Consider the following 23,249-nt stretch of genomic DNA (forward strand, 5'->3'; position numbering starts at 1 on the left):
GCCAAAGAGTCCATCCCAAAATCCGACAAACAAGCAAAATGAACAAAAAACATTGAATTCAATTCTTTCTGATTTTAGAAACTGCATTAAAGAAGGGGTGCACCGGTCCTGGAGATACTGCAATACCAGGTCAATGCGTGGAGTGGACAGAGCAAGCTCTTTTTCCATCTCCCTGTTCTAAAAATCCATTTAATATATGGTCCCCAGATAGGGGACGTATCAGATATTAAACTGATAAGAACAGATACTACACTTGATCTTAGCCAAAAGGCCGAGAAGCGATAACCAGAATTGGTTTCAAACTACGGAGCCACCCAAGGATCCTGAAAAGTCCATTTGTGGAGATGAGCTCCTGGACTCCCGTTAAGAAGACATGTTGTCAACCTCTAGATCCCTTACATGCCTGCACTTTTCGGCTTGCTGCTGCTGCAATCCACGCGTTTTAGATCTGCATAACTCCACCTCTTTAAACACAGCACCTTCACCCCCTGCTGTTCCCACCCGCCTCAACACCGTTGGAAGGGAGGAGAACCAATTAAGGCGGGGGGTGGGGTGGAACGAGCAGCTGTCTACCCTTAGCAGGAGGGCTCCTGATTGCATACCTCTCCTGCTGCTGCTGCTGCTGCTGGCTGTCCAGCAGCAGACTGAAGGTGGCTGCTGCTGTGCACAGGTATATAAAGGCTCAGAGCCTATTATGACACGCGCAGCCAGCGTTCCATTGCCACATTCCATCTACTGCAGGCAGGATACCTGGCTGGCTGAATGTCGCTGAGAAGCTCACAGAGACCGCCATAAGCAACAGTTTAACAGAATGCCACAGACTAATCAACCAAACTTTTTGGGTTGGGTTCTCTTTTATAGTCTGCAGGCATTAAATGAAAGAAGTCAGTGTTCCAGCAGAAGGAGACAACGTTTCAGAAAAGGCATTGTAGCAAACCAAAAAAGAAATTTTAAGCGCAGCAGAGTAACCAGCGCACATACCTGTTAGCTCAGGTGAGTTTAAAAGGCTGCTGTTGATAACAAGGGGATTTGCTAAATAGATGGTGTGTGTGCAACAATATACTGAAAGGTCAATTATATTGTGCAGCTTATCTCACCACCTGTAGTTATTTAGGTGAAAGCTCCAAAATGCTTGCCTAATATGTCTGTTTATCCAAAAGGAAGTAAAAAGGGAGAGCTAGAAAGATAGCATTGCATCACATTACATGGCAATGCAATGCACAGTTGCTGAAGTTGAACCAAAATGAGCTTGTAATCTGGCTTCTGCAACTTTGAACATGAAAAATCCAATGAGGAGAAGAAAAGCAAAGCCAAAGAGTCCATCCCAAAATCCGACAAACAAGCAAAATGAACAAAAAACATTGAATTCAATTCTTTCTGATTTTAGAAACTGCATTAAAGAAGGGGTGCACCGGTCCTGGAGATACTGCAATACCAGGTCAATGCGTGGAGTGGACAGAGCAAGCTCTTTTTCCATCTCCCTGTTCTAAAAATCCATTTAATATATGGTCCCCAGATAGGGGACGTATCAGATATTAAACTGATAAGAACAGATACTACACTTGATCTTAGCCAAAAGGCCGAGAAGCGATAACCAGAATTGGTTTCAAACTACGGAGCCACCCAAGGATCCTGAAAAGTCCATTTGTGGAGATGAGCTCCTGGACTCCCGTTAAGAAGACATGTTGTCAACCTCTAGATCCCTTACATGCCTGCACTTTTCGGCTTGCTGCTGCTGCAATCCACGCGTTTTAGATCTGCATAACTCCACCTCTTTAAACACAGCACCTTCACCCCCTGCTGTTCCCACCCGCCTCAACACCGTTGGAAGGGAGGAGAACCAATTAAGGCGGGGGGTGGGGTGGAACGAGCAGCTGTCTACCCTTAGCAGGAGGGCTCCTGATTGCATACCTCTCCTGCTGCTGCTGCTGCTGCTGGCTGTCCAGCAGCAGACTGAAGGTGGCTGCTGCTGTGCACAGGTATATAAAGGCTCAGAGCCTATTATGACACGCGCAGCCAGCGTTCCATTGCCACATTCCATCTACTGCAGGCAGGATACCTGGCTGGCTGAATGTCGCTGAGAAGCTCACAGAGACCGCCATAAGCAACAGTTTAACAGAATGCCACAGACTAATCAACCAAACTTTTTGGGTTGGGTTCTCTTTTATAGTCTGCAGGCATTAAATGAAAGAAGTCAGTGTTCCAGCAGAAGGAGACAACGTTTCAGAAAAGGCATTGTAGCAAACCAAAAAAGAAATTTTAAGCGCAGCAGAGTAACCAGCGCACATACCTGTTAGCTCAGGTGAGTTTAAAAGGCTGCTGTTGATAACAAGGGCATTTGCTAAATAGATGGTGTGTGTGCAACAATATACTGAAAGGTCAATTATATTGTGCAGCTTATCTCACCACCTGTAGTTATTTAGGTGAAAGCTCCAAAATGCTTGCCTAATATGTCTGTTTATCCAAAAGGAAGTAAAAAGGGAGAGCTAGAAAGATAGCATTGCATCACATTACATGGCAATGCAATGCACAGTTGCTGAAGTTGAACCAAAATGAGCTTGTAATCTGGCTTCTGCAACTTTGAACATGAAAAATCCAATGAGGAGAAGAAAAGCAGAGCCAAAGAGTCCATCCCAAAATCCGACAAACAAGCAAAATGAACAAAAAACATTGAATTCAATTCTTTCTGATTTTAGAAACTGCATTAAAGAAGGTGTGCACCGGTCCTGGAGATACTGCAATACCAGGTCAATGCGTGGAGTGGACAGAGCAAGCTCTTTTTCCATCTCCCTGTTCTAAAAATCCATTTAATATATGGTCCCCAGATAGGGGACGTATCAGATATTAAACTGATAAGAACAGATACTACACTTGATCTTAGCCAAAAGGCCGAGAAGCGATAACCAGAATTGGTTTCAAACTACGGAGCCACCCAAGGATCCTAAAAAGTCCATTTGTGGAGATGAGCTCCTGGACTCCCGTTAAGAAGACATGTTGTCAACCTCTAGATCCCTTACATGCCTGCACTTTTCGGCTTGCTGCTGCTGCAATCCACGCGTTTTAGATCTGCATAACTCCACCTCTTTAAACACAGCACCTTCACCCCCTGCTGTTCCCACCCGCCTCAACACCGTTGGAAGGGAGGAGAACCAATTAAGGCGGGGGGTGGGGTGGAACGAGCAGCTGTCTACCCTTAGCAGGAGGGCTCCTGATTACATACCTCTCCTGCTGCTGCTGCTGGCTGTCCAGCAGCAGACTGAAGGTGGCTGCTGCTGTGCACAGGTATATAAAGGCTCAGAGCCTATTATGACACGCGCAGCCAGCGTTCCATTGCCACATTCCATCTACTGCAGGCAGGATACCTGGCTGGCTGAATGTCGCTGAGAAGCTCACAGAGACCGCCATAAGCAACAGTTTAACAGAATGCCACAGACTAATCAACCAAACTTTTTGGGTTGGGTTCTCTTTTATAGTCTGCAGGCATTAAATGAAAGAAGTCAGTGTTCCAGCAGAAGGAGACAACGTTTCAGAAAAGGCATTGTAGCAAACCAAAAAAGAAATTTTAAGCGCAGCAGAGTAACCAGCGCACATACCTGTTAGCTCAGGTGAGTTTAAAAGGCTGCTGTTGATAACAAGGGCATTTGCTAAATAGATGGTGTGTGTGCAACAATATACTGAAAGGTCAATTATATTGTGCAGCTTATCTCACCACCTGTAGTTATTTAGGTGAAAGCTCCAAAATGCTTGCCTAATATGTCTGTTTATCCAAAAGGAAGTAAAAAGGGAGAGCTAGAAAGATAGCATTGCATCACATTACATGGCAATGCAATGCACAGTTGCTGAAGTTGAACCAAAATGAGCTTGTAATCTGGCTTCTGCAACTTTGAACATGAAAAATCCAATGAGGAGAAGAAAAGCAGAGCCAAAGAGTCCATCCCAAAATCCGACAAACAAGCAAAATGAACAAAAAACATTGAATTCAATTCTTTCTGATTTTAGAAACTGCATTAAAGAAGGGGTGCACCGGTCCTGGAGATACTGCAATACCAGGTCAATGCGTGGAGTGGACAGAGCAAGCTCTTTTTCCATCTCCCTGTTCTAAAAATCCATTTAATATATGGTCCCCAGATAGGGGACGTATCAGATATTAAACTGATAAGAACAGATACTACACTTGATCTTAGCCAAAAGGCCGAGAAGCGATAACCAGAATTGGTTTCAAACTACGGAGCCACCCAAGGATCCTAAAAAGTCCATTTGTGGAGATGAGCTCCTGGACTCCCGTTAAGAAGACATGTTGTCAACCTCTAGATCCCTTACATGCCTGCACTTTTTGGCTTGCTGCTGCTGCAATCCACGCGTTTTAGATCTGCATAACTCCACCTCTTTAAACACAGCACCTTCACCCCCTGCTGTTCCCACCCGCCTCAACACCGTTGGAAGGGAGGAGAACCAATTAAGGCGGGGGGTGGGGTGGAACGAGCAGCTGTCTACCCTTAGCAGGAGGGCTCCTGATTACATACCTCTCCTGCTGCTGCTGCTGCTGGCTGTCCAGCAGCAGACTGAAGGTGGCTGCTGCTGTGCACAGGTATATAAAGGCTCAGAGCCTATTATGACACGCGCAGCCAGCGTTCCATTGCCACATTTCATCTACTGCAGGCAGGATACCTGGCTGGCTGAATGTCGCTGAGAAGCTCACAGAGACCGCCATAAGCAACAGTTTAACAGAATGCCACAGACTAATCAACCAAACTTTTTGGGTTGGGTTCTCTTTTATAGTCTGCAGGCATTAAATGAAAGAAGTCAGTGTTCCAGCAGAAGGAGACAACGTTTCAGAAAAGGCATTGTAGCAAACCAAAAAAGAAATTTTAAGCGCAGCAGAGTAACCAGCGCACATACCTGTTAGCTCAGGTGAGTTTAAAAGGCTGCTGTTGATAACAAGGGCATTTGCTAAATAGATGGTGTGTGTGCAACAATATACTGAAAGGTCAATTATATTGTGCAGCTTATCTCACCACCTGTAGTTATTTAGGTGAAAGCTCCAAAATGCTTGCCTAATATGTCTGTTTATCCAAAAGGAAGTAAAAAGGGAGAGCTAGAAAGATAGCATTGCATCACATTACATGGCAATGCAATGCACAGTTGCTGAAGTTGAACCAAAATGAGCTTGTAATCTGGCTTCTGCAACTTTGAACATGAAAAATCCAATGAGGAGAAGAAAAGCAGAGCCAAAGAGTCCATCCCAAAATCCGACAAACAAGCAAAATGAACAAAAAACATTGAATTCAATTCTTTCTGATTTTAGAAACTGCATTAAAGAAGGGGTGCACCGGTCCTGGAGATACTGCAATACCAGGTCAATGCGTGGAGTGGACAGAGCAAGCTCTTTTTCCATCTCCCTGTTCTAAAAATCCATTTAATATATGGTCCCCAGATAGGGGACGTATCAGATATTAAACTGATAAGAACAGATACTACACTTGATCTTAGCCAAAAGGCCGAGAAGCGATAACCAGAATTGGTTTCAAACTACGGAGCCACCCAAGGATCCTAAAAAGTCCATTTGTGGAGATGAGCTCCTGGACTCCCGTTAAGAAGACATGTTGTCAACCTCTAGATCCCTTACATGCCTGCACTTTTCGGCTTGCTGCTGCTGCAATCCACGCGTTTTAGATCTGCATAACTCCACCTCTTTAAACACAGCACCTTCACCCCCTGCTGTTCCCACCCGCCTCAACACCGTTGGAAGGGAGGAGAACCAATTAAGGCGGGGGGTGGGGTGGAACGAGCAGCTGTCTACCCTTAGCAGGAGGGCTCCTGATTACATACCTCTCCTGCTGCTGCTGCTGCTGGCTGTCCAGCAGCAGACTGAAGGTGGCTGCTGCTGTGCACAGGTATATAAAGGCTCAGAGCCTATTATGACACGCGCAGCCAGCGTTCCATTGCCACATTCCATCTACTGCAGGCAGGATACCTGGCTGGCTGAATGTCGCTGAGAAGCTCACAGAGACCGCCATAAGCAACAGTTTAACAGAATGCCACAGACTAATCAACCAAACTTTTTGGGTTGGGTTCTCTTTTATAGTCTGCAGGCATTAAATGAAAGAAGTCAGTGTTCCAGCAGAAGGAGACAACGTTTCAGAAAAGGCATTGTAGCAAACCAAAAAAGAAATTTTAAGCGCAGCAGAGTAACCAGCGCACATACCTGTTAGCTCAGGTGAGTTTAAAAGGCTGCTGTTGATAACAAGGGCATTTGCTAAATAGATGGTAACAATATACTGAAAGGTCAATTATATTGTGCAGCTTATCTCACCACCTGTAGTTATTTAGGTGAAAGCTCCAAAATGCTTGCCTAATATGTCTGTTTATCCAAAAGGAAGTAAAAAGGGAGAGCTAGAAAGATAGCATTGCATCACATTACATGGCAATGCAATGCACAGTTGCTGAAGTTGAACCAAAATGAGCTTGTAATCTGGCTTCTGCAACTTTGAACATGAAAAATCCAATGAGGAGAAGAAAAGCAGAGCCAAAGAGTCCATCCCAAAATCCGACAAACAAGCAAAATGAACAAAAAACATTGAATTCAATTCTTTCTGATTTTAGAAACTGCATTAAAGAAGGGGTGCACCGGTCCTGGAGATACTGCAATACCAGGTCAATGCGTGGAGTGGACAGAGCAAGCTCTTTTTCCATCTCCCTGTTCTAAAAATCCATTTAATATATGGTCCCCAGATAGGGGACGTATCAGATATTAAACTGATAAGAACAGATACTACACTTGATCTTAGCCAAAAGGCCGAGAAGCGATAACCAGAATTGGTTTCAAACTACGGAGCCACCCAAGGATCTTAAAAAGTCCATTTGTGGAGATGAGCTCCTGGACTCCCGTTAAGAAGACATGTTGTCAACCTCTAGATCCCTTACATGCCTGCACTTTTCGGCTTGCTGCTGCTGCAATCCACGCGTTTTAGATCTGCATAACTCCACCTCTTTAAACACAGCACCTTCACCCCCTGCTGTTCCCACCCGCCTCAACACCGTTGGAAGGGAGGAGAACCAATTAAGGCGGGGGGTGGGGTGGAACGAGCAGCTGTCTACCCTTAGCAGGAGGGCTCCTGATTACATACCTCTCCTGCTGCTGCTGCTGCTGGCTGTCCAGCAGCAGACTGAAGGTGGCTGCTGCTGTGCACAGGTATATAAAGGCTCAGAGCCTATTATGACACGCGCAGCCAGCGTTCCATTGCCACATTCCATCTACTGCAGGCAGGATACCTGGCTGGCTGAATGTCGCTGAGAAGCTCACAGAGACCGCCATAAGCAACAGTTTAACAGAATGCCACAGACTAATCAACCAAACTTTTTGGGTTGGGTTCTCTTTTATAGTCTGCAGGCATTAAATGAAAGAAGTCAGTGTTCCAGCAGAAGGAGACAACGTTTCAGAAAAGGCATTGTAGCAAACCAAAAAAGAAATTTTAAGCGCAGCAGAGTAACCAGCGCACATACCTGTTAGCTCAGGTGAGTTTAAAAGGCTGCTGTTGATAACAAGGGCATTTGCTAAATAGATGGTGTGTGTGCAACAATATACTGAAAGGTCAATTATATTGTGCAGCTTATCTCACCACCTGTAGTTATTTAGGTGAAAGCTCCAAAATGCTTGCCTAATATGTCTGTTTATCCAAAAGGAAGTAAAAAGGGAGAGCTAGAAAGATAGCATTGCATCACATTACATGGCAATGCAATGCACAGTTGCTGAAGTTGAACCAAAATGAGCTTGTAATCTGGCTTCTGCAACTTTGAACATGAAAAATCCAATGAGGAGAAGAAAAGCAGAGCCAAAGAGTCCATCCCAAAATCCGACAAACAAGCAAAATGAACAAAAAACATTGAATTCAATTCTTTCTGATTTTAGAAACTGCATTAAAGAAGGGGTGCACCGGTCCTGGAGATACTGCAATACCAGGTCAATGCGTGGAGTGGACAGAGCAAGCTCTTTTTCCATCTCCCTGTTCTAAAAATCCATTTAATATATGGTCCCCAGATAGGGGACGTATCAGATATTAAACTGATAAGAACAGATACTACACTTGATCTTAGCCAAAAGGCCGAGAAGCGATAACCAGAATTGGTTTCAAACTACGGAGCCACCCAAGGATCCTAAAAAGTCCATTTGTGGAGATGAGCTCCTGGACTCCCGTTAAGAAGACATGTTGTCAACCTCTAGATCCCTTACATGCCTGCACTTTTCGGCTTGCTGCTGCTGCAATCCACGCGTTTTAGATCTGCATAACTCCACCTCTTTAAACACAGCACCTTCACCCCCTGCTGTTCCCACCCGCCTCAACACCGTTGGAAGGGAGGAGAACCAATTAAGGCGGGGGGTGGGGTAGAACGAGCAGCTGTCTACCCTTAGCAGGAGGGCTCCTGATTACATACCTCTCCTGCTGCTGCTGCTGCTGGCTGTCCAGCAGCAGACTGAAGGTGGCTGCTGCTGTGCACAGGTATATAAAGGCTCAGAGCCTATTATGACACGCGCAGCCAGCGTTCCATTGCCACATTCCATCTACTGCAGGCAGGATACCTGGCTGGCTGAATGTCGCTGAGAAGCTCACAGAGACCGCCATAAGCAACAGTTTAACAGAATGCCACAGACTAATCAACCAAACTTTTTGGGTTGGGTTCTCTTTTATAGTCTGCAGGCATTAAATGAAAGAAGTCAGTGTTCCAGCAGAAGGAGACAACGTTTCAGAAAAGGCATTGTAGCAAACCAAAAAAGAAATTTTAAGCGCAGCAGAGTAACCAGCGCACATACCTGTTAGCTCAGGTGAGTTTAAAAGGCTGCTGTTGATAACAAGGGCATTTGCTAAATAGATGGTGTGTGTGCAACAATATACTGAAAGGTCAATTATATTGTGCAGCTTATCTCACCACCTGTAGTTATTTAGGTGAAAGCTCCAAAATGCTTGCCTAATATGTCTGTTTATCCAAAAGGAAGTAAAAAGGGAGAGCTAGAAAGATAGCATTGCATCACATTACATGGCAATGCAATGCACAGTTGCTGAAGTTGAACCAAAATGAGCTTGTAATCTGGCTTCTGCAACTTTGAACATGAAAAATCCAATGAGGAGAAGAAAAGCAGAGCCAAAGAGTCCATCCCAAAATCCGACAAACAAGCAAAATGAACAAAAAACATTGAATTCAATTCTTTCTGATTTTAGAAACTGCATTAAAGAAGGGGTGCACCGGTCCTGGAGATACTGCAATACCAGGTCAATGCGTGGAGTGGACAGAGCAAGCTCTTTTTCCATCTCCCTGTTCTAAAAATCCATTTAATATATGGTCCCCAGATAGGGGACGTATCAGATATTAAACTGATAAGAACAGATACTACACTTGATCTTAGCCAAAAGGCCGAGAAGCGATAACCAGAATTGGTTTCAAACTACGGAGCCACCCAAGGATCCTAAAAAGTCCATTTGTGGAGATGAGCTCCTGGACTCCCGTTAAGAAGACATGTTGTCAACCTCTAGATCCCTTACATGCCTGCACTTTTTGGCTTGCTGCTGCTGCAATCCACGCGTTTTAGATCTGCATAACTCCACCTCTTTAAACACAGCACCTTCACCCCCTGCTGTTCCCACCCGCCTCAACACCGTTGGAAGGGAGGAGAACCAATTAAGGCGGGGGGTGGGGTGGAACGAGCAGCTGTCTACCCTTAGCAGGAGGGCTCCTGATTACATACCTCTCCTGCTGCTGCTGCTGGCTGTCCAGCAGCAGACTGAAGGTGGCTGCTGCTGTGCACAGGTATATAAAGGCTCAGAGCCTATTATGACACGCGCAGCCAGCGTTCCATTGCCACATTCCATCTACTGCAGGCAGGATACCTGGCTGGCTGAATGTCGCTGAGAAGCTCACAGAGACCGCCATAAGCAACAGTTTAACAGAATGCCACAGACTAATCAACCAAACTTTTTGGGTTGGGTTCTCTTTTATAGTCTGCAGGCATTAAATGAAAGAAGTCAGTGTTCCAGCAGAAGGAGACAACGTTTCAGAAAAGGCATTGTAGCAAACCAAAAAAGAAATTTTAAGCGCAGCAGAGTAACCAGCGCACATACCTGTTAGCTCAGGTGAGTTTAAAAGGCTGCTGTTGATAACAAGGGCATTTGCTAAATAGATGGTGTGTGTGCAACAATATACTGAAAGGTCAATTATATTGTGCAGCTTATCTCACCACCTGTAGTTATTTAGGTGAAAGCTCCAAAATGCTTGCCTAATATGTCTGTTTATCCAAAAGGAAGTAAAAAGGGAGAGCTAGAAAGATAGCATTGCATCACATTACATGGCAATGCAATGCACAGTTGCTGAAGTTGAACCAAAATGAGCTTGTAATCTGGCTTCTGCAACTTTGAACATGAAAAATCCAATGAGGAGAAGAAAAGCAGAGCCAAAGAGTCCATCCCAAAATCCGACAAACAAGCAAAATGAACAAAAAACATTGAATTCAATTCTTTCTGATTTTAGAAACTGCATTAAAGAAGGGGTGCACCGGTCCTGGAGATACTGCAATACCAGGTCAATGCGTGGAGTGGACAGAGCAAGCTCTTTTTCCATCTCCCTGTTCTAAAAATCCATTTAATATATGGTCCCCAGATAGGGGACGTATCAGATATTAAACTGATAAGAACAGATACTACACTTGATCTTAGCCAAAAGGCCGAGAAGCGATAACCAGAATTGGTTTCAAACTACGGAGCCACCCAAGGATCCTAAAAAGTCCATTTGTGGAGATGAGCTCCTGGACTCCCGTTAAGAAGACATGTTGTCAACCTCTAGATCCCTTACATGCCTGCACTTTTCGGCTTGCTGCTGCTGCAATCCACGCGTTTTAGATCTGCATAACTCCACCTCTTTAAACACAGCACCTTCACCCCCTGCTGTTCCCACCCGCCTCAACACCGTTGGAAGGGAGGAGAACCAATTAAGGCGGGGGGTGGGGTGGAACGAGCAGCTGTCTACCCTTAGCAGGAGGGCTCCTGATTACATACCTCTCCTGCTGCTGCTGCTGCTGGCTGTCCAGCAGCAGACTGAAGGTGGCTGCTGCTGTGCACAGGTATATAAAGGCTCAGAGCCTATTATGACACGCGCAGCCAGCGTTCCATTGCCACATTTCATCTACTGCAGGCAGGATACCTGGCTGGCTGAATGTCGCTGAGAAGCTCACAGAGACCGCCATAAGCAACAGTTTAACAGAATGCCACAGACTAATCAACCAAACTTTTTGGGTTGGGTTCTCTTTTATAGTCTGCAGGCATTAAATGAAAGAAGTCAGTGTTCCAGCAGAAGGAGACAACGTTTCAGAAAAGGCATTGTAGCAAACCAAAAAAGAAATTTTAAGCGCAGCAGAGTAACCAGCGCACATACCTGTTAGCTCAGGTGAGTTTAAAAGGCTGCTGTTGATAACAAGGGCATTTGCTAAATAGATGGTGTGTGTGCAACAATATACTGAAAGGTCAATTATATTGTGCAGCTTATCTCACCACCTGTAGTTATTTAGGTGAAAGCTCCAAAATGCTTGCCTAATATGTCTGTTTATCCAAAAGGAAGTAAAAAGGGAGAGCTAGAAAGATAGCATTGCATCACATTACATGGCAATGCAATGCACAGTTGCTGAAGTTGAACCAAAATGAGCTTGTAATCTGGCTTCTGCAACTTTGAACATGAAAAATCCAATGAGGAGAAGAAAAGCAGAGCCAAAGAGTCCATCCCAAAATCCGACAAACAAGCAAAATGAACAAAAAACATTGAATTCAATTCTTTCTGATTTTAGAAACTGCATTAAAGAAGGGGTGCACCGGTCCTGGAGATACTGCAATACCAGGTCAATGCGTGGAGTGGACAGAGCAAGCTCTTTTTCCATCTCCCTGTTCTAAAAATCCATTTAATATATGGTCCCCAGATAGGGGACGTATCAGATATTAAACTGATAAGAACAGATACTACACTTGATCTTAGCCAAAAGGCCGAGAAGCGATAACCAGAATTGGTTTCAAACTACGGAGCCACCCAAGGATCTTAAAAAGTCCATTTGTGGAGATGAGCTCCTGGACTCCCGTTAAGAAGACATGTTGTCAACCTCTAGATCCCTTACATGCCTGCACTTTTCGGCTTGCTGCTGCTGCAATCCACGCGTTTTAGATCTGCATAACTCCACCTCTTTAAACACAGCACCTTCACCCCCTGCTGTTCCCACCCGCCTCAACACCGTTGGAAGGGAGGAGAACCAATTAAGGCGGGGGGTGGGGTGGAACGAGCAGCTGTCTACCCTTAGCAGGAGGGCTCCTGATTACATACCTCTCCTGCTGCTGCTGCTGCTGGCTGTCCAGCAGCAGACTGAAGGTGGCTGCTGCTGTGCACAGGTATATAAAGGCTCAGAGCCTATTATGACACGCGCAGCCAGCGTTCCATTGCCACATTCCATCTACTGCAGGCAGGATACCTGGCTGGCTGAATGTCGCTGAGAAGCTCACAGAGACCGCCATAAGCAACAGTTTAACAGAATGCCACAGACTAATCAACCAAACTTTTTGGGTTGGGTTCTCTTTTATAGTCTGCAGGCATTAAATGAAAGAAGTCAGTGTTCCAGCAGAAGGAGACAACGTTTCAGAAAAGGCATTGTAGCAAACCAAAAAAGAAATTTTAAGCGCAGCAGAGTAACCAGCGCACATACCTGTTAGCTCAGGTGAGTTTAAAAGGCTGCTGTTGATAACAAGGGCATTTGCTAAATAGATGGTGTGTGTGCAACAATATACTGAAAGGTCAATTATATTGTGCAGCTTATCTCACCACCTGTAGTTATTTAGGTGAAAGCTCCAAAATGCTTGCCTAATATGTCTGTTTATCCAAATGGAAGTAAAAAGGGAGAGCTAGAAAGATAGCATTGCATCACATTACATGGCAATGCAATGCACAGTTGCTGAAGTTGAACCAAAATGAGCTTGTAATCTGGCTTCTGCAACTTTGAACATGAAAAATCCAATGAGGAGAAGAAAAGCAGAGCCAAAGAGTCCATCCCAAAATCCGACAAACAAGCAAAATGAACAAAAAACATTGAATTCAATTCTTTCTGATTTTAGAAACTGCATTAAAGAAGGGGTGCACCGGTCCTGGAGATACTGCAATACCAGGTCAATGCGTGGAGTGGACAGAGCAAGCTCTTTTTCCATCTCCCTGTTCTAAAAATCCATTTAATATATGGTCCCCAGATAGGGGACGTATCAGATATTAAACTGATAAGAACAGATACTACACTTGATCTTAGCCAAAAGGCCGAGAAGCGATAACCAGAATTGGTTTCAAACTACGGAGCCACCCAAGGATCCTAAAAAGTCCATTTGTGGAGATGAGCTCCTGGACTCCCGTTAAGAAGACATGTTGTCAACCTCTAGATCCCTTACATGCCTGCACTTTTCGGCTTGCTGCTGCTGCAATCCACGCGTTTTAGATCTGCATAACTCCACCTCTTTAAACACAGCACCTTCACCCCCTGCTGTTCCCACCCGCCTCAACACCGTTGGAAGGGAGGAGAACCAATTAAGGCGGGGGGTGGGGTGGAACGAGCAGCTGTCTACCCTTAGCAGGAGGGCTCCTGATTACATACCTCTCCTGCTGCTGCTGCTGCTGGCTGTCCAGCAGCAGACTGAAGGTGGCTGCTGCTGTGCACAGGTATATAAAGGCTCAGAGCCTATTATGACACGCGCAGCCAGCGTTCCATTGCCACATTCCATCTACTGCAGGCAGGATACCTGGCTGGCTGAATGTCGCTGAGAAGCTCACAGAGACCGCCATAAGCAACAGTTTAACAGAATGCCACAGACTAATCAACCAAACTTTTTGGGTTGGGTTCTCTTTTATAGTCTGCAGGCATTAAATGAAAGAAGTCAGTGTTCCAGCAGAAGGAGACAACGTTTCAGAAAAGGCATTGTAGCAAACCAAAAAAGAAATTTTAAGCGCAGCAGAGTAACCAGCGCACATACCTGTTAGCTCAGGTGAGTTTAAAAGGCTGCTGTTGATAACAAGGGCATTTGCTAAATAGATGGTGTGTGTGCAACAATATACTGAAAGGTCAATTATATTGTGCAGCTTATCTCACCACCTGTAGTTATTTAGGTGAAAGCTCCAAAATGCTTGCCTAATATGTCTGTTTATCCAAAAGGAAGTAAAAAGGGAGAGCTAGAAAGATAGCATTGCATCACATTACATGGCAATGCAATGCACAGTTGCTGAAGTTGAACCAAAATGAGCTTGTAATCTGGCTTCTGCAACTTTGAACATGAAAAATCCAATGAGGAGAAGAAAAGCAGAGCCAAAGAGTCCATCCCAAAATCCGACAAACAAGCAAAATGAACAAAAAACATTGAATTCAATTCTTTCTGATTTTAGAAACTGCATTAAAGAAGGGGTGCACCGGTCCTGGAGATACTGCAATACCAGGTCAATGCGTGGAGTGGACAGAGCAAGCTCTTTTTCCATCTCCCTGTTCTAAAAATCCATTTAATATATGGTCCCCAGATAGGGGACGTATCAGATATTAAACTGATAAGAACAGATACTACACTTGATCTTAGCCAAAAGGCCGAGAAGCGATAACCAGAATTGGTTTCAAACTACGGAGCCACCCAAGGATCCTAAAAAGTCCATTTGTGGAGATGAGCTCCTGGACTCCCGTTAAGAAGACATGTTGTCAACCTCTAGATCCCTTACATGCCTGCACTTTTCGGCTTGCTGCTGCTGCAATCCACGCGTTTTAGATCTGCATAACTCCACCTCTTTAAACACAGCACCTTCACCCCCTGCTGTTCCCACCCGCCTCAACACCGTTGGAAGGGAGGAGAACCAATTAAGGCGGGGGGTGGGGTGGAACGAGCAGCTGTCTACCCTTAGCAGGAGGGCTCCTGATTACATACCTCTCCTGCTGCTGCTGCTGCTGGCTGTCCAGCAGCAGACTGAAGGTGGCTGCTGCTGTGCACAGGTATATAAAGGCTCAGAGCCTATTATGACACGCGCAGCCAGCGTTCCATTGCCACATTCCATCTACTGCAGGCAGGATACCTGGCTGGCTGAATGTCGCTGAGAAGCTCACAGAGACCGCCATAAGCAACAGTTTAGCAGAATGCCACAGACTAATCAACCAAACTTTTTGGGTTGGGTTCTCTTTTATAGTCTGCAGGCATTAAATGAAAGAAGTCAGTGTTCCAGCAGAAGGAGACAACGTTTCAGAAAAGGCATTGTAGCAAACCAAAAAAGAAATTTTAAGCGCAGCAGAGTAACCAGCGCACATACCTGTTAGCTCAGGTGAGTTTAAAAGGCTGCTGTTGATAACAAGGGCATTTGCTAAATAGATGGTGTGTGTGCAACAATATACTGAAAGGTCAATTATATTGTGCAGCTTATCTCACCACCTGTAGTTATTTAGGTGAAAGCTCCAAAATGCTTGCCTAATATGTCTGTTTATCCAAAAGGAAGTAAAAAGGGAGAGCTAGAAAGATAGCATTGCATCACATTACATGGCAATGCAATGCACAGTTGCTGAAGTTGAACCAAAATGAGCTTGTAATCTGGCTTCTGCAACTTTGAACATGAAAAATCCAATGAGGAGAAGAAAAGCAGAGCCAAAGAGTCCATCCCAAAATCCGACAAACAAGCAAAATGAACAAAAAACATTGAATTCAATTCTTTCTGATTTTAGAAACTGCATTAAAGAAGGGGTGCACCGGTCCTGGAGATACTGCAATACCAGGTAAATGCGTGGAGTGGACAGAGCAAGCTCTTTTTCCATCTCCCTGTTCTAAAAATCCATTTAATATATGGTCCCCAGATAGGGGACGTATCAGATATTAAACTGATAAGAACAGATACTACACTTGATCTTAGCCAAAAGGCCGAGAAGCGATAACCAGAATTGGTTTCAAACTACGGAGCCACCCAAGGATCCTAAAAAGTCCATTTGTGGAGATGAGCTCCTGGACTCCCGTTAAGAAGACATGTTGTCAACCTCTAGATCCCTTACATGCCTGCACTTTTCGGCTTGCTGCTGCTGCAATCCACGCGTTTTAGATCTGCATAACTCCACCTCTTTAAACACAGCACCTTCACCCCCTGCTGTTCCCACCCGCCTCAACACCGTTGGAAGGGAGGAGAACCAATTAAGGCGGGGGGTGGGGTGGAACGAGCAGCTGTCTACCCTTAGCAGGAGGGCTCCTGATTACATACCTCTCCTGCTGCTGCTGCTGCTGGCTGTCCAGCAGCAGACTGAAGGTGGCTGCTGCTGTGCACAGATATATAAAGGCTCAGAGCCTATTATGACACGCGCAGCCAGCGTTCCATTGCCACATTCCATCTACTGCAGGCAGGATACCTGGCTGGCTGAATGTCGCTGAGAAGCTCACAGAGACCGCCATAAGCAACAGTTTAACAGAATGCCACAGACTAATCAACCAAACTTTTTGGGTTGGGTTCTCTTTTATAGTCTGCAGGCATTAAATGAAAGAAGTCAGTGTTCCAGCAGAAGGAGACAACGTTTCAGAAAAGGCATTGTAGCAAACCAAAAAAGAAATTTTAAGCGCAGCAGAGTAACCAGCGCACATACCTGTTAGCTCAGGTGAGTTTAAAAGGCTGCTGTTGATAACAAGGGCATTTGCTAAATAGATGGTGTGTGTGCAACAATATACTGAAAGGTCAATTATATTGTGCAGCTTATCTCACCACCTGTAGTTATTTAGGTGAAAGCTCCAAAATGCTTGCCTAATATGTCTGTTTATCCAAAAGGAAGTAAAAAGGGAGAGCTAGAAAGATAGCATTGCATCACATTACATGGCAATGCAATGCACAGTTGCTGAAGTTGAACCAAAATGAGCTTGTAATCTGGCTTCTGCAACTTTGAACATGAAAAATCCAATGAGGAGAAGAAAAGCAGAGCCAAAGAGTCCATCCCAAAATCCGACAAACAAGCAAAATGAACAAAAAACATTGAATTCAATTCTTTCTGATTTTAGAAACTGCATTAAAGAAGGGGTGCACCGGTCCTGGAGATACTGCAATACCAGGTCAATGCGTGGAGTGGACAGAGCAAGCTCTTTTTCCATCTCCCTGTTCTAAAAATCCATTTAATATATGGTCCCCAGATAGGGGACGTATCAGATATTAAACTGATAAGAACAGATACTACACTTGATCTTAGCCAAAAGGCCGAGAAGCGATAACCAGAATTGGTTTCAAACTACGGAGCCACCCAAGGATCCTAAAAAGTCCATTTGTGGAGATGAGCTCCTGGACTCCCGTTAAGAAGACATGTTGTCAACCTCTAGATCCCTTACATGCCTGCACTTTTCGGCTTGCTGCTGCTGCAATCCACGCGTTTTAGATCTGCATAACTCCACCTCTTTAAACACAGCACCTTCACCCCCTGCTGTTCCCACCCGCCTCAACACCGTTGGAAGGGAGGAGAACCAATTAAGGCGGGGGGTGGGGTGGAACGAGCAGCTGTCTACCCTTAGCAGGAGGGCTCCTGATTACATACCTCTCCTGCTGCTGCTGCTGCTGGCTGTCCAGCAGCAGACTGAAGGTGGCTGCTGCTGTGCACAGGTATATAAAGGCTCAGAGCCTATTATGACACGCGCAGCCAGCGTTACATTGCCACATTCCATCTACTGCAGGCAGGATACCTGGCTGGCTGAATGTCGCTGAGAAGCTCACAGAGACCGCCATAAGCAACAGTTTAACAGAATGCCACAGACTAATCAACCAAACTTTTTGGGTTGGGTTCTCTTTTATAGTCTGCAGGCATTAAATGAAAGAAGTCAGTGTTCCAGCAGAAGGAGACAACGTTTCAGAAAAGGCATTGTAGCAAACCAAAAAAGAAATTTTAAGCGCAGCAGAGTAACCAGCGCACATACCTGTTAGCTCAGGTGAGTTTAAAAGGCTGCTGTTGATAACAAGGGCATTTGCTAAATAGATGGTGTGTGTGCAACAATATACTGAAAGGTCAATTATATTGTGCAGCTTATCTCACCACCTGTAGTTATTTAGGTGAAAGCTCCAAAATGCTTGCCTAATATGTCTGTTTATCCAAAAGGAAGTAAAAAGGGAGAGCTAGAAAGATAGCATTGCATCACATTACATGGCAATGCAATGCACAGTTGCTGAAGTTGAACCAAAATGAGCTTGTAATCTGGCTTCTGCAACTTTGAACATGAAAAATCCAATGAGGAGAAGAAAAGCAGAGCCAAAGAGTCCATCCCAAAATCCGACAAACAAGCAAAATGAACAAAAAACATTGAATTCAATTCTTTCTGATTTTAGAAACTGCATTAAAGAAGGGGTGCACCGGTCCTGGAGATACTGCAATACCAGGTCAATGCGTGGAGTGGACAGAGCAAGCTCTTTTTCCATCTCCCTGTTCTAAAAATCCATTTAATATATGGTCCCCAGATAGGGGACGTATCAGATATTAAACTGATAAGAACAGATACTACACTTGATCTTAGCCAAAAGGCCGAGAAGCGATAACCAGAATTGGTTTCAAACTACGGAGCCACCCAAGGATCCTAAAAAGTCCATTTGTGGAGATGAGCTCCTGGACTCCCGTTAAGAAGACATGTTGTCAACCTCTAGATCCCTTACATGCCTGCACTTTTCGGCTTGCTGCTGCTGCAATCCACGCGTTTTAGATCTGCATAACTCCACCTCTTTAAACACAGCACCTTCACCCCCTGCTGTTCCCACCCGCCTCAACACCGTTGGAAGGGAGGAGAACCAATTAAGGCGGGGGGTGGGGTGGAACGAGCAGCTGTCTACCCTTAGCAGGAGGGCTCCTGATTACATACCTCTCCTGCTGCTGCTGCTGCTGGCTGTCCAGCAGCAGACTGAAGGTGGCTGCTGCTGTGCACAGGTATATAAAGGCTCAGAGCCTATTATGACACGCGCAGCCAGCGTTCCATTGCCACATTCCATCTACTGCAGGCAGGATACCTGGCTGGCTGAATGTCGCTGAGAAGCTCACAGAGACCGCCATAAGCAACAGTTTAACAGAATGCCACAGACTAATCAACCAAACTTTTTGGGTTGGGTTCTCTTTTATAGTCTGCAGGCATTAAATGAAAGAAGTCAGTGTTCCAGCAGAAGGAGACAACGTTTCAGAAAAGGCATTGTAGCAAACCAAAAAAGAAATTTTAAGCGCAGCAGAGTAACCAGCGCACATACCTGTTAGCTCAGGTGAGTTTAAAAGGCTGCTGTTGATAACAAGGGCATTTGCTAAATAGATGGTGTGTGTGCAACAATATACTGAAAGGTCAATTATATTGTGCAGCTTATCTCACCACCTGTAGTTATTTAGGTGAAAGCTCCAAAATGCTTGCCTAATATGTCTGTTTATCCAAAAGGAAGTAAAAAGGGAGAGCTAGAAAGATAGCATTGCATCACATTACATGGCAATGCAATGCACAGTTGCTGAAGTTGAACCAAAATGAGCTTGTAATCTGGCTTCTGCAACTTTGAAAATGAAAAATCCAATGAGGAGAAGAAAAGCAGAGCCAAAGAGTCCATCCCAAAATCCGACAAACAAGCAAAATGAACAAAAAACATTGAATTCAATTCTTTCTGATTTTAGAAACTGCATTAAAGAAGGGGTGCACCGGTCCTGGAGATACTGCAATACCAGGTCAATGCGTGGAGTGGACAGAGCAAGCTCTTTTTCCATCTCCCTGTTCTAAAAATCCATTTAATATATGGTCCCCAGATAGGGGACGTATCAGATATTAAACTGATAAGAACAGATACTACACTTGATCTTAGCCAAAAGGCCGAGAAGCGATAACCAGAATTGGTTTCAAACTACGGAGCCACCCAAGGATCCTAAAAAGTCCTTTTGTGGAGATGAGCTCCTGGACTCCCGTTAAGAAGACATGTTGTCAACCTCTAGATCCCTTACATGCCTGCACTTTTCGGCTTGCTGCTGCTGCAATCCACGCGTTTTAGATCTGCATAACTCCACCTCTTTAAACACAGCACCTTCACCCCCTGCTGTTCCCACCCGCCTCAACACCGTTGGAAGGGAGGAGAACCAATTAAGGCGGGGGGTGGGGTGGAACGAGCAGCTGTCTACCCTTAGCAGGAGGGCTCCTGATTACATACCTCTCCTGCTGCTGCTGCTGCTGGCTGTCCAGCAGCAGACTGAAGGTGGCTGCTGCTGTGCACAGGTATATAAAGGCTCAGAGCCTATTATGACACGCGCAGCCAGCGTTCCATTGCCACATTCCATCTACTGCAGGCAGGATACCTGGCTGGCTGAATGTCGCTGAGAAGCTCACAGAGACCGCCATAAGCAACAGTTTAACAGAATGCCACAGACTAATCAACCAAACTTTTTGGGTTGGGTTCTCTTTTATAGTCTGCAGGCATTAAATGAAAGAAGTCAGTGTTCCAGCAGAAGGAGACAACGTTTCAGAAAAGGCATTGTAGCAAACCAAAAAAGAAATTTTAAGCGCAGCAGAGTAACCAGCGCACATACCTGTTAGCTCAGGTGAGTTTAAAAGGCTGCTGTTGATAACAAGGGCATTTGCTAAATAGATGGTGTGTGTGCAACAATATACTGAAAGGTCAATTATATTGTGCAGCTTATCTCACCACCTGTAGTTATTTAGGTGAAAGCTCCAAAATGCTTGCCTAATATGTCTGTTTATCCAAAAGGAAGTAAAAAGGGAGAGCTAGAAAGATAGCATTGCATCACATTACATGGCAATGCAATGCACAGTTGCTGAAGTTGAACCAAAATGAGCTTGTAATCTGGCTTCTGCAACTTTGAACATGAAAAATCCAATGAGGAGAAGAAAAGCAGAGCCAAAGAGTCCATCCCAAAATCCGACAAACAAGCAAAATGAACAAAAAACATTGAATTCAATTCTTTCTGATTTTAGAAACTGCATTAAAGAAGGGGTGCACCGGTCCTGGAGATACTGCAATAGCAGGTCAATGCTGGAGTGGACAGAGCAAGCTCTTTTTCCATCTCCCTGTTCTAAAAATCCATTTAATATATGGTCCCCAGATAGGGGACGTATCAGATATTAAACTGATAAGAACAGATACTACACTTGATCTTAGCCAAAAGGCCGAGAAGCGATAACCAGAATTGCTTTCAAACTACGGAGCCACCCAAGGATCCTAAAAAGTCCATTTGTGGAGATGAGCTCCTGGACTCCCGTTAAGAAGACATGTTGTCAACCTCTAGATCCCTTACATGCCTGCAATTTTCGGCTTGCTGCTGCTGCAATCCACGCGTTTTAGATCTGCATAACTCCACCTCTTTAAACACAGCACCTTCACCCCCTGCTGTTCCCACCCGCCTCAACACCGTTGGAAGGGAGGAGAACCAATTAAGGCGGGGGGTGGGGTGGAACGAGCAGCTGTCTACCCTTAGCAGGAGGGCTCCTGATTACATACCTCTCCTGCTGCTGCTGCTGGCTGTCCAGCAGCAGACTGAAGGTGGCTGCTGCTGTGCACAGGTATATAAAGGCTCAGAGCCTATTATGACACGCGCAGCCAGCGTTCCATTGCCACATTCCATCTACTGCAGGCAGGATACCTGGCTGGCTGAATGTCGCTGAGAAGCTCACAGAGACCGCCATAAGCAACAGTTTAACAGAATGCCCCAGACTAATCAACCAAACTTTTTGGGTTGGGTTCTCTTTTATAGTCTGCAGGCATTAAATGAAAGAAGTCAGTGTTCCAGCAGAAGGAGACAACGTTTCAGAAAAGGCATTGTAGCAAACCAAAAAAGAAATTTTAAGCGCAGCAGAGTAACCAGCGCACATACCTGTTAGCTCAGGTGAGTTTAAAAGGCTGCTGTTGATAACAAGGGCATTTGCTAAATAGATGGTGTGTGTGCAACAATATACTGAAAGGTCAATTATATTGTGCAGCTTATCTCACCACCTGTAGTTATTTAGGTGAAAGCTCCAAAATGCTTGCCTAATATGTCTGTTTATCCAAAAGGAAGTAAAAAGGGAGAGCTAGAAAGATAGCATTGCATCACATTACATGGCAATGCAATGCACAGTTGCTGAAGTTGAACCAAAATGAGCTTGTAATCTGGCTTCTGCAACTTTGAACATGAAAAATCCAATGAGGAGAAGAAAAGCAGAGCCAAAGAGTCCATCCCAAAATCCGACAAACAAGCAAAATGAACAAAAAACATTGAATTCAATTCTTTCTGATTTTAGAAACTGCATTAAAGAAGGGGTGCACCGGTCCTGGAGATACTGCAATACCAGGTCAATGCGTGGAGTGGACAGAGCAAGCTCTTTTTCCATCTCCCTGTTCTAAAAATCCATTTAATATATGGTCCCCAGATAGGGGACGTATCAGATATTAAACTGATAAGAACAGATACTACACTTGATCTTAGCCAAAAGGCCAAGAAGCGATAACCAGAATTGGTTTCAAACTACGGAGCCACCCAAGGATCCTAAAAAGTCCATTTGTGGAGATGAGCTCCTGGACTCCCGTTAAGAAGACATGTTGTCAACCTCTAGATCCCTTACATGCCTGCACTTTTCGGCTTGCTGCTGCTGCAATCCACGCGTTTTAGATCTGCATAACTCCACCTCTTTAAACACAGCACCTTCACCCCCTGCTGTTCCCACCCGCCTCAACACCGTTGGAAGGGAGGAGAACCAATTAAGGCGGGGGGTGGGGTGGAACGAGCAGCTGTCTACCCTTAGCAGGAGGGCTCCTGATTACATACCTCTCCTGCTGCTGCTGCTGCTGGCTGTCCAGCAGCAGACTGAAGGTGGCTGCTGCTGTGCACAGGTATATAAAGGCTCAGAGCCTATTATGACACGCGCAGCCAGCGTTCCATTGCCACATTCCATCTACTGCAGGCAGGATACCTGGCTGGCTGAATGTCGCTGAGAAGCTCACAGAGACCGCCATAAGCAACAGTTTAACAGAATGCCACAGACTTATCAACCAAACTTTTTGGGTTGGGTTCTCTTTTATAGTCTGCAGGCATTAAATGAAAGAAGTCAGTGTTCCAGCAGAAGGAGACAACGTTTCAGAAAAGGCATTGTAGCAAACCAAAAAAGAAATTTTAAGCGCAGCAGAGTAACCAGCGCACATACCTGTTAGCTCAGGTGAGTTTAAAAGGCTGCTGTTGATAACAAGGGCATTTGCTAAATAGATGGTGTGTGTGCAACAATATA

At 45.0% G+C, this 23,249-nt stretch overlaps 18 non-coding genes across 18 annotated transcripts; all 18 read right to left on the reverse strand.

Moving 5' to 3' along the window:
• Nucleotides 1-92: 92 nt before the first annotated feature.
• On the reverse strand, nucleotides 93-283 carry LOC141231969 (U2 spliceosomal RNA). Its single transcript, XR_012298238.1, has one exon. It is a non-coding gene; the product is annotated as a U2 spliceosomal RNA (small nuclear RNA).
• A 1,118-nt stretch (nucleotides 284-1,401) lies between these two features.
• On the reverse strand, nucleotides 1,402-1,592 carry LOC141231970 (U2 spliceosomal RNA). Its single transcript, XR_012298239.1, has one exon. It is a non-coding gene; the product is annotated as a U2 spliceosomal RNA (small nuclear RNA).
• A 1,118-nt stretch (nucleotides 1,593-2,710) lies between these two features.
• On the reverse strand, nucleotides 2,711-2,901 carry LOC141231702 (U2 spliceosomal RNA). The gene has a single exon (XR_012298013.1). It is a non-coding gene; the product is annotated as a U2 spliceosomal RNA (small nuclear RNA).
• A 1,112-nt stretch (nucleotides 2,902-4,013) lies between these two features.
• On the reverse strand, nucleotides 4,014-4,204 carry LOC141231972 (U2 spliceosomal RNA). The gene has a single exon (XR_012298241.1). It is a non-coding gene; the product is annotated as a U2 spliceosomal RNA (small nuclear RNA).
• A 1,115-nt stretch (nucleotides 4,205-5,319) lies between these two features.
• On the reverse strand, nucleotides 5,320-5,510 carry LOC141231973 (U2 spliceosomal RNA). The gene has a single exon (XR_012298242.1). It is a non-coding gene; the product is annotated as a U2 spliceosomal RNA (small nuclear RNA).
• Nucleotides 5,511-6,617: 1,107 nt separating this feature from the next.
• LOC141231974 (U2 spliceosomal RNA) lies at nucleotides 6,618-6,808 on the reverse strand. Its single transcript, XR_012298243.1, has one exon. It is a non-coding gene; the product is annotated as a U2 spliceosomal RNA (small nuclear RNA).
• A 1,115-nt stretch (nucleotides 6,809-7,923) lies between these two features.
• LOC141231975 (U2 spliceosomal RNA) lies at nucleotides 7,924-8,114 on the reverse strand. Its single transcript, XR_012298244.1, has one exon. It is a non-coding gene; the product is annotated as a U2 spliceosomal RNA (small nuclear RNA).
• A 1,115-nt stretch (nucleotides 8,115-9,229) lies between these two features.
• On the reverse strand, nucleotides 9,230-9,420 carry LOC141231976 (U2 spliceosomal RNA). Its single transcript, XR_012298245.1, has one exon. It is a non-coding gene; the product is annotated as a U2 spliceosomal RNA (small nuclear RNA).
• A 1,112-nt stretch (nucleotides 9,421-10,532) lies between these two features.
• LOC141231978 (U2 spliceosomal RNA) lies at nucleotides 10,533-10,723 on the reverse strand. Its single transcript, XR_012298247.1, has one exon. It is a non-coding gene; the product is annotated as a U2 spliceosomal RNA (small nuclear RNA).
• Nucleotides 10,724-11,838: 1,115 nt separating this feature from the next.
• Nucleotides 11,839-12,029, reverse strand: LOC141231979 (U2 spliceosomal RNA). Its single transcript, XR_012298248.1, has one exon. It is a non-coding gene; the product is annotated as a U2 spliceosomal RNA (small nuclear RNA).
• Nucleotides 12,030-13,144: 1,115 nt separating this feature from the next.
• LOC141231980 (U2 spliceosomal RNA) lies at nucleotides 13,145-13,335 on the reverse strand. Its single transcript, XR_012298249.1, has one exon. It is a non-coding gene; the product is annotated as a U2 spliceosomal RNA (small nuclear RNA).
• Nucleotides 13,336-14,450: 1,115 nt separating this feature from the next.
• Nucleotides 14,451-14,641, reverse strand: LOC141231981 (U2 spliceosomal RNA). The gene has a single exon (XR_012298250.1). It is a non-coding gene; the product is annotated as a U2 spliceosomal RNA (small nuclear RNA).
• Nucleotides 14,642-15,756: 1,115 nt separating this feature from the next.
• Nucleotides 15,757-15,947, reverse strand: LOC141231739 (U2 spliceosomal RNA). The gene has a single exon (XR_012298050.1). It is a non-coding gene; the product is annotated as a U2 spliceosomal RNA (small nuclear RNA).
• A 1,115-nt stretch (nucleotides 15,948-17,062) lies between these two features.
• On the reverse strand, nucleotides 17,063-17,253 carry LOC141231982 (U2 spliceosomal RNA). Its single transcript, XR_012298251.1, has one exon. It is a non-coding gene; the product is annotated as a U2 spliceosomal RNA (small nuclear RNA).
• Nucleotides 17,254-18,368: 1,115 nt separating this feature from the next.
• On the reverse strand, nucleotides 18,369-18,559 carry LOC141231983 (U2 spliceosomal RNA). The gene has a single exon (XR_012298252.1). It is a non-coding gene; the product is annotated as a U2 spliceosomal RNA (small nuclear RNA).
• Nucleotides 18,560-19,674: 1,115 nt separating this feature from the next.
• LOC141231984 (U2 spliceosomal RNA) lies at nucleotides 19,675-19,865 on the reverse strand. The gene has a single exon (XR_012298253.1). It is a non-coding gene; the product is annotated as a U2 spliceosomal RNA (small nuclear RNA).
• A 1,115-nt stretch (nucleotides 19,866-20,980) lies between these two features.
• On the reverse strand, nucleotides 20,981-21,170 carry LOC141231801 (U2 spliceosomal RNA). The gene has a single exon (XR_012298111.1). It is a non-coding gene; the product is annotated as a U2 spliceosomal RNA (small nuclear RNA).
• Nucleotides 21,171-22,282: 1,112 nt separating this feature from the next.
• On the reverse strand, nucleotides 22,283-22,473 carry LOC141231688 (U2 spliceosomal RNA). The gene has a single exon (XR_012297999.1). It is a non-coding gene; the product is annotated as a U2 spliceosomal RNA (small nuclear RNA).
• Nucleotides 22,474-23,249: the final 776 nt, after the last annotated feature.

This window comes from Phyllobates terribilis, unplaced genomic scaffold (genome assembly GCF_046119375.1).
Source record: "Phyllobates terribilis strain yellow unplaced genomic scaffold, ASM4611937v1 Scaffold_538__1_contigs__length_1162401, whole genome shotgun sequence".
In the NCBI taxonomy this organism is placed as follows: Eukaryota; Metazoa; Chordata; class Amphibia; order Anura; family Dendrobatidae; genus Phyllobates; species Phyllobates terribilis.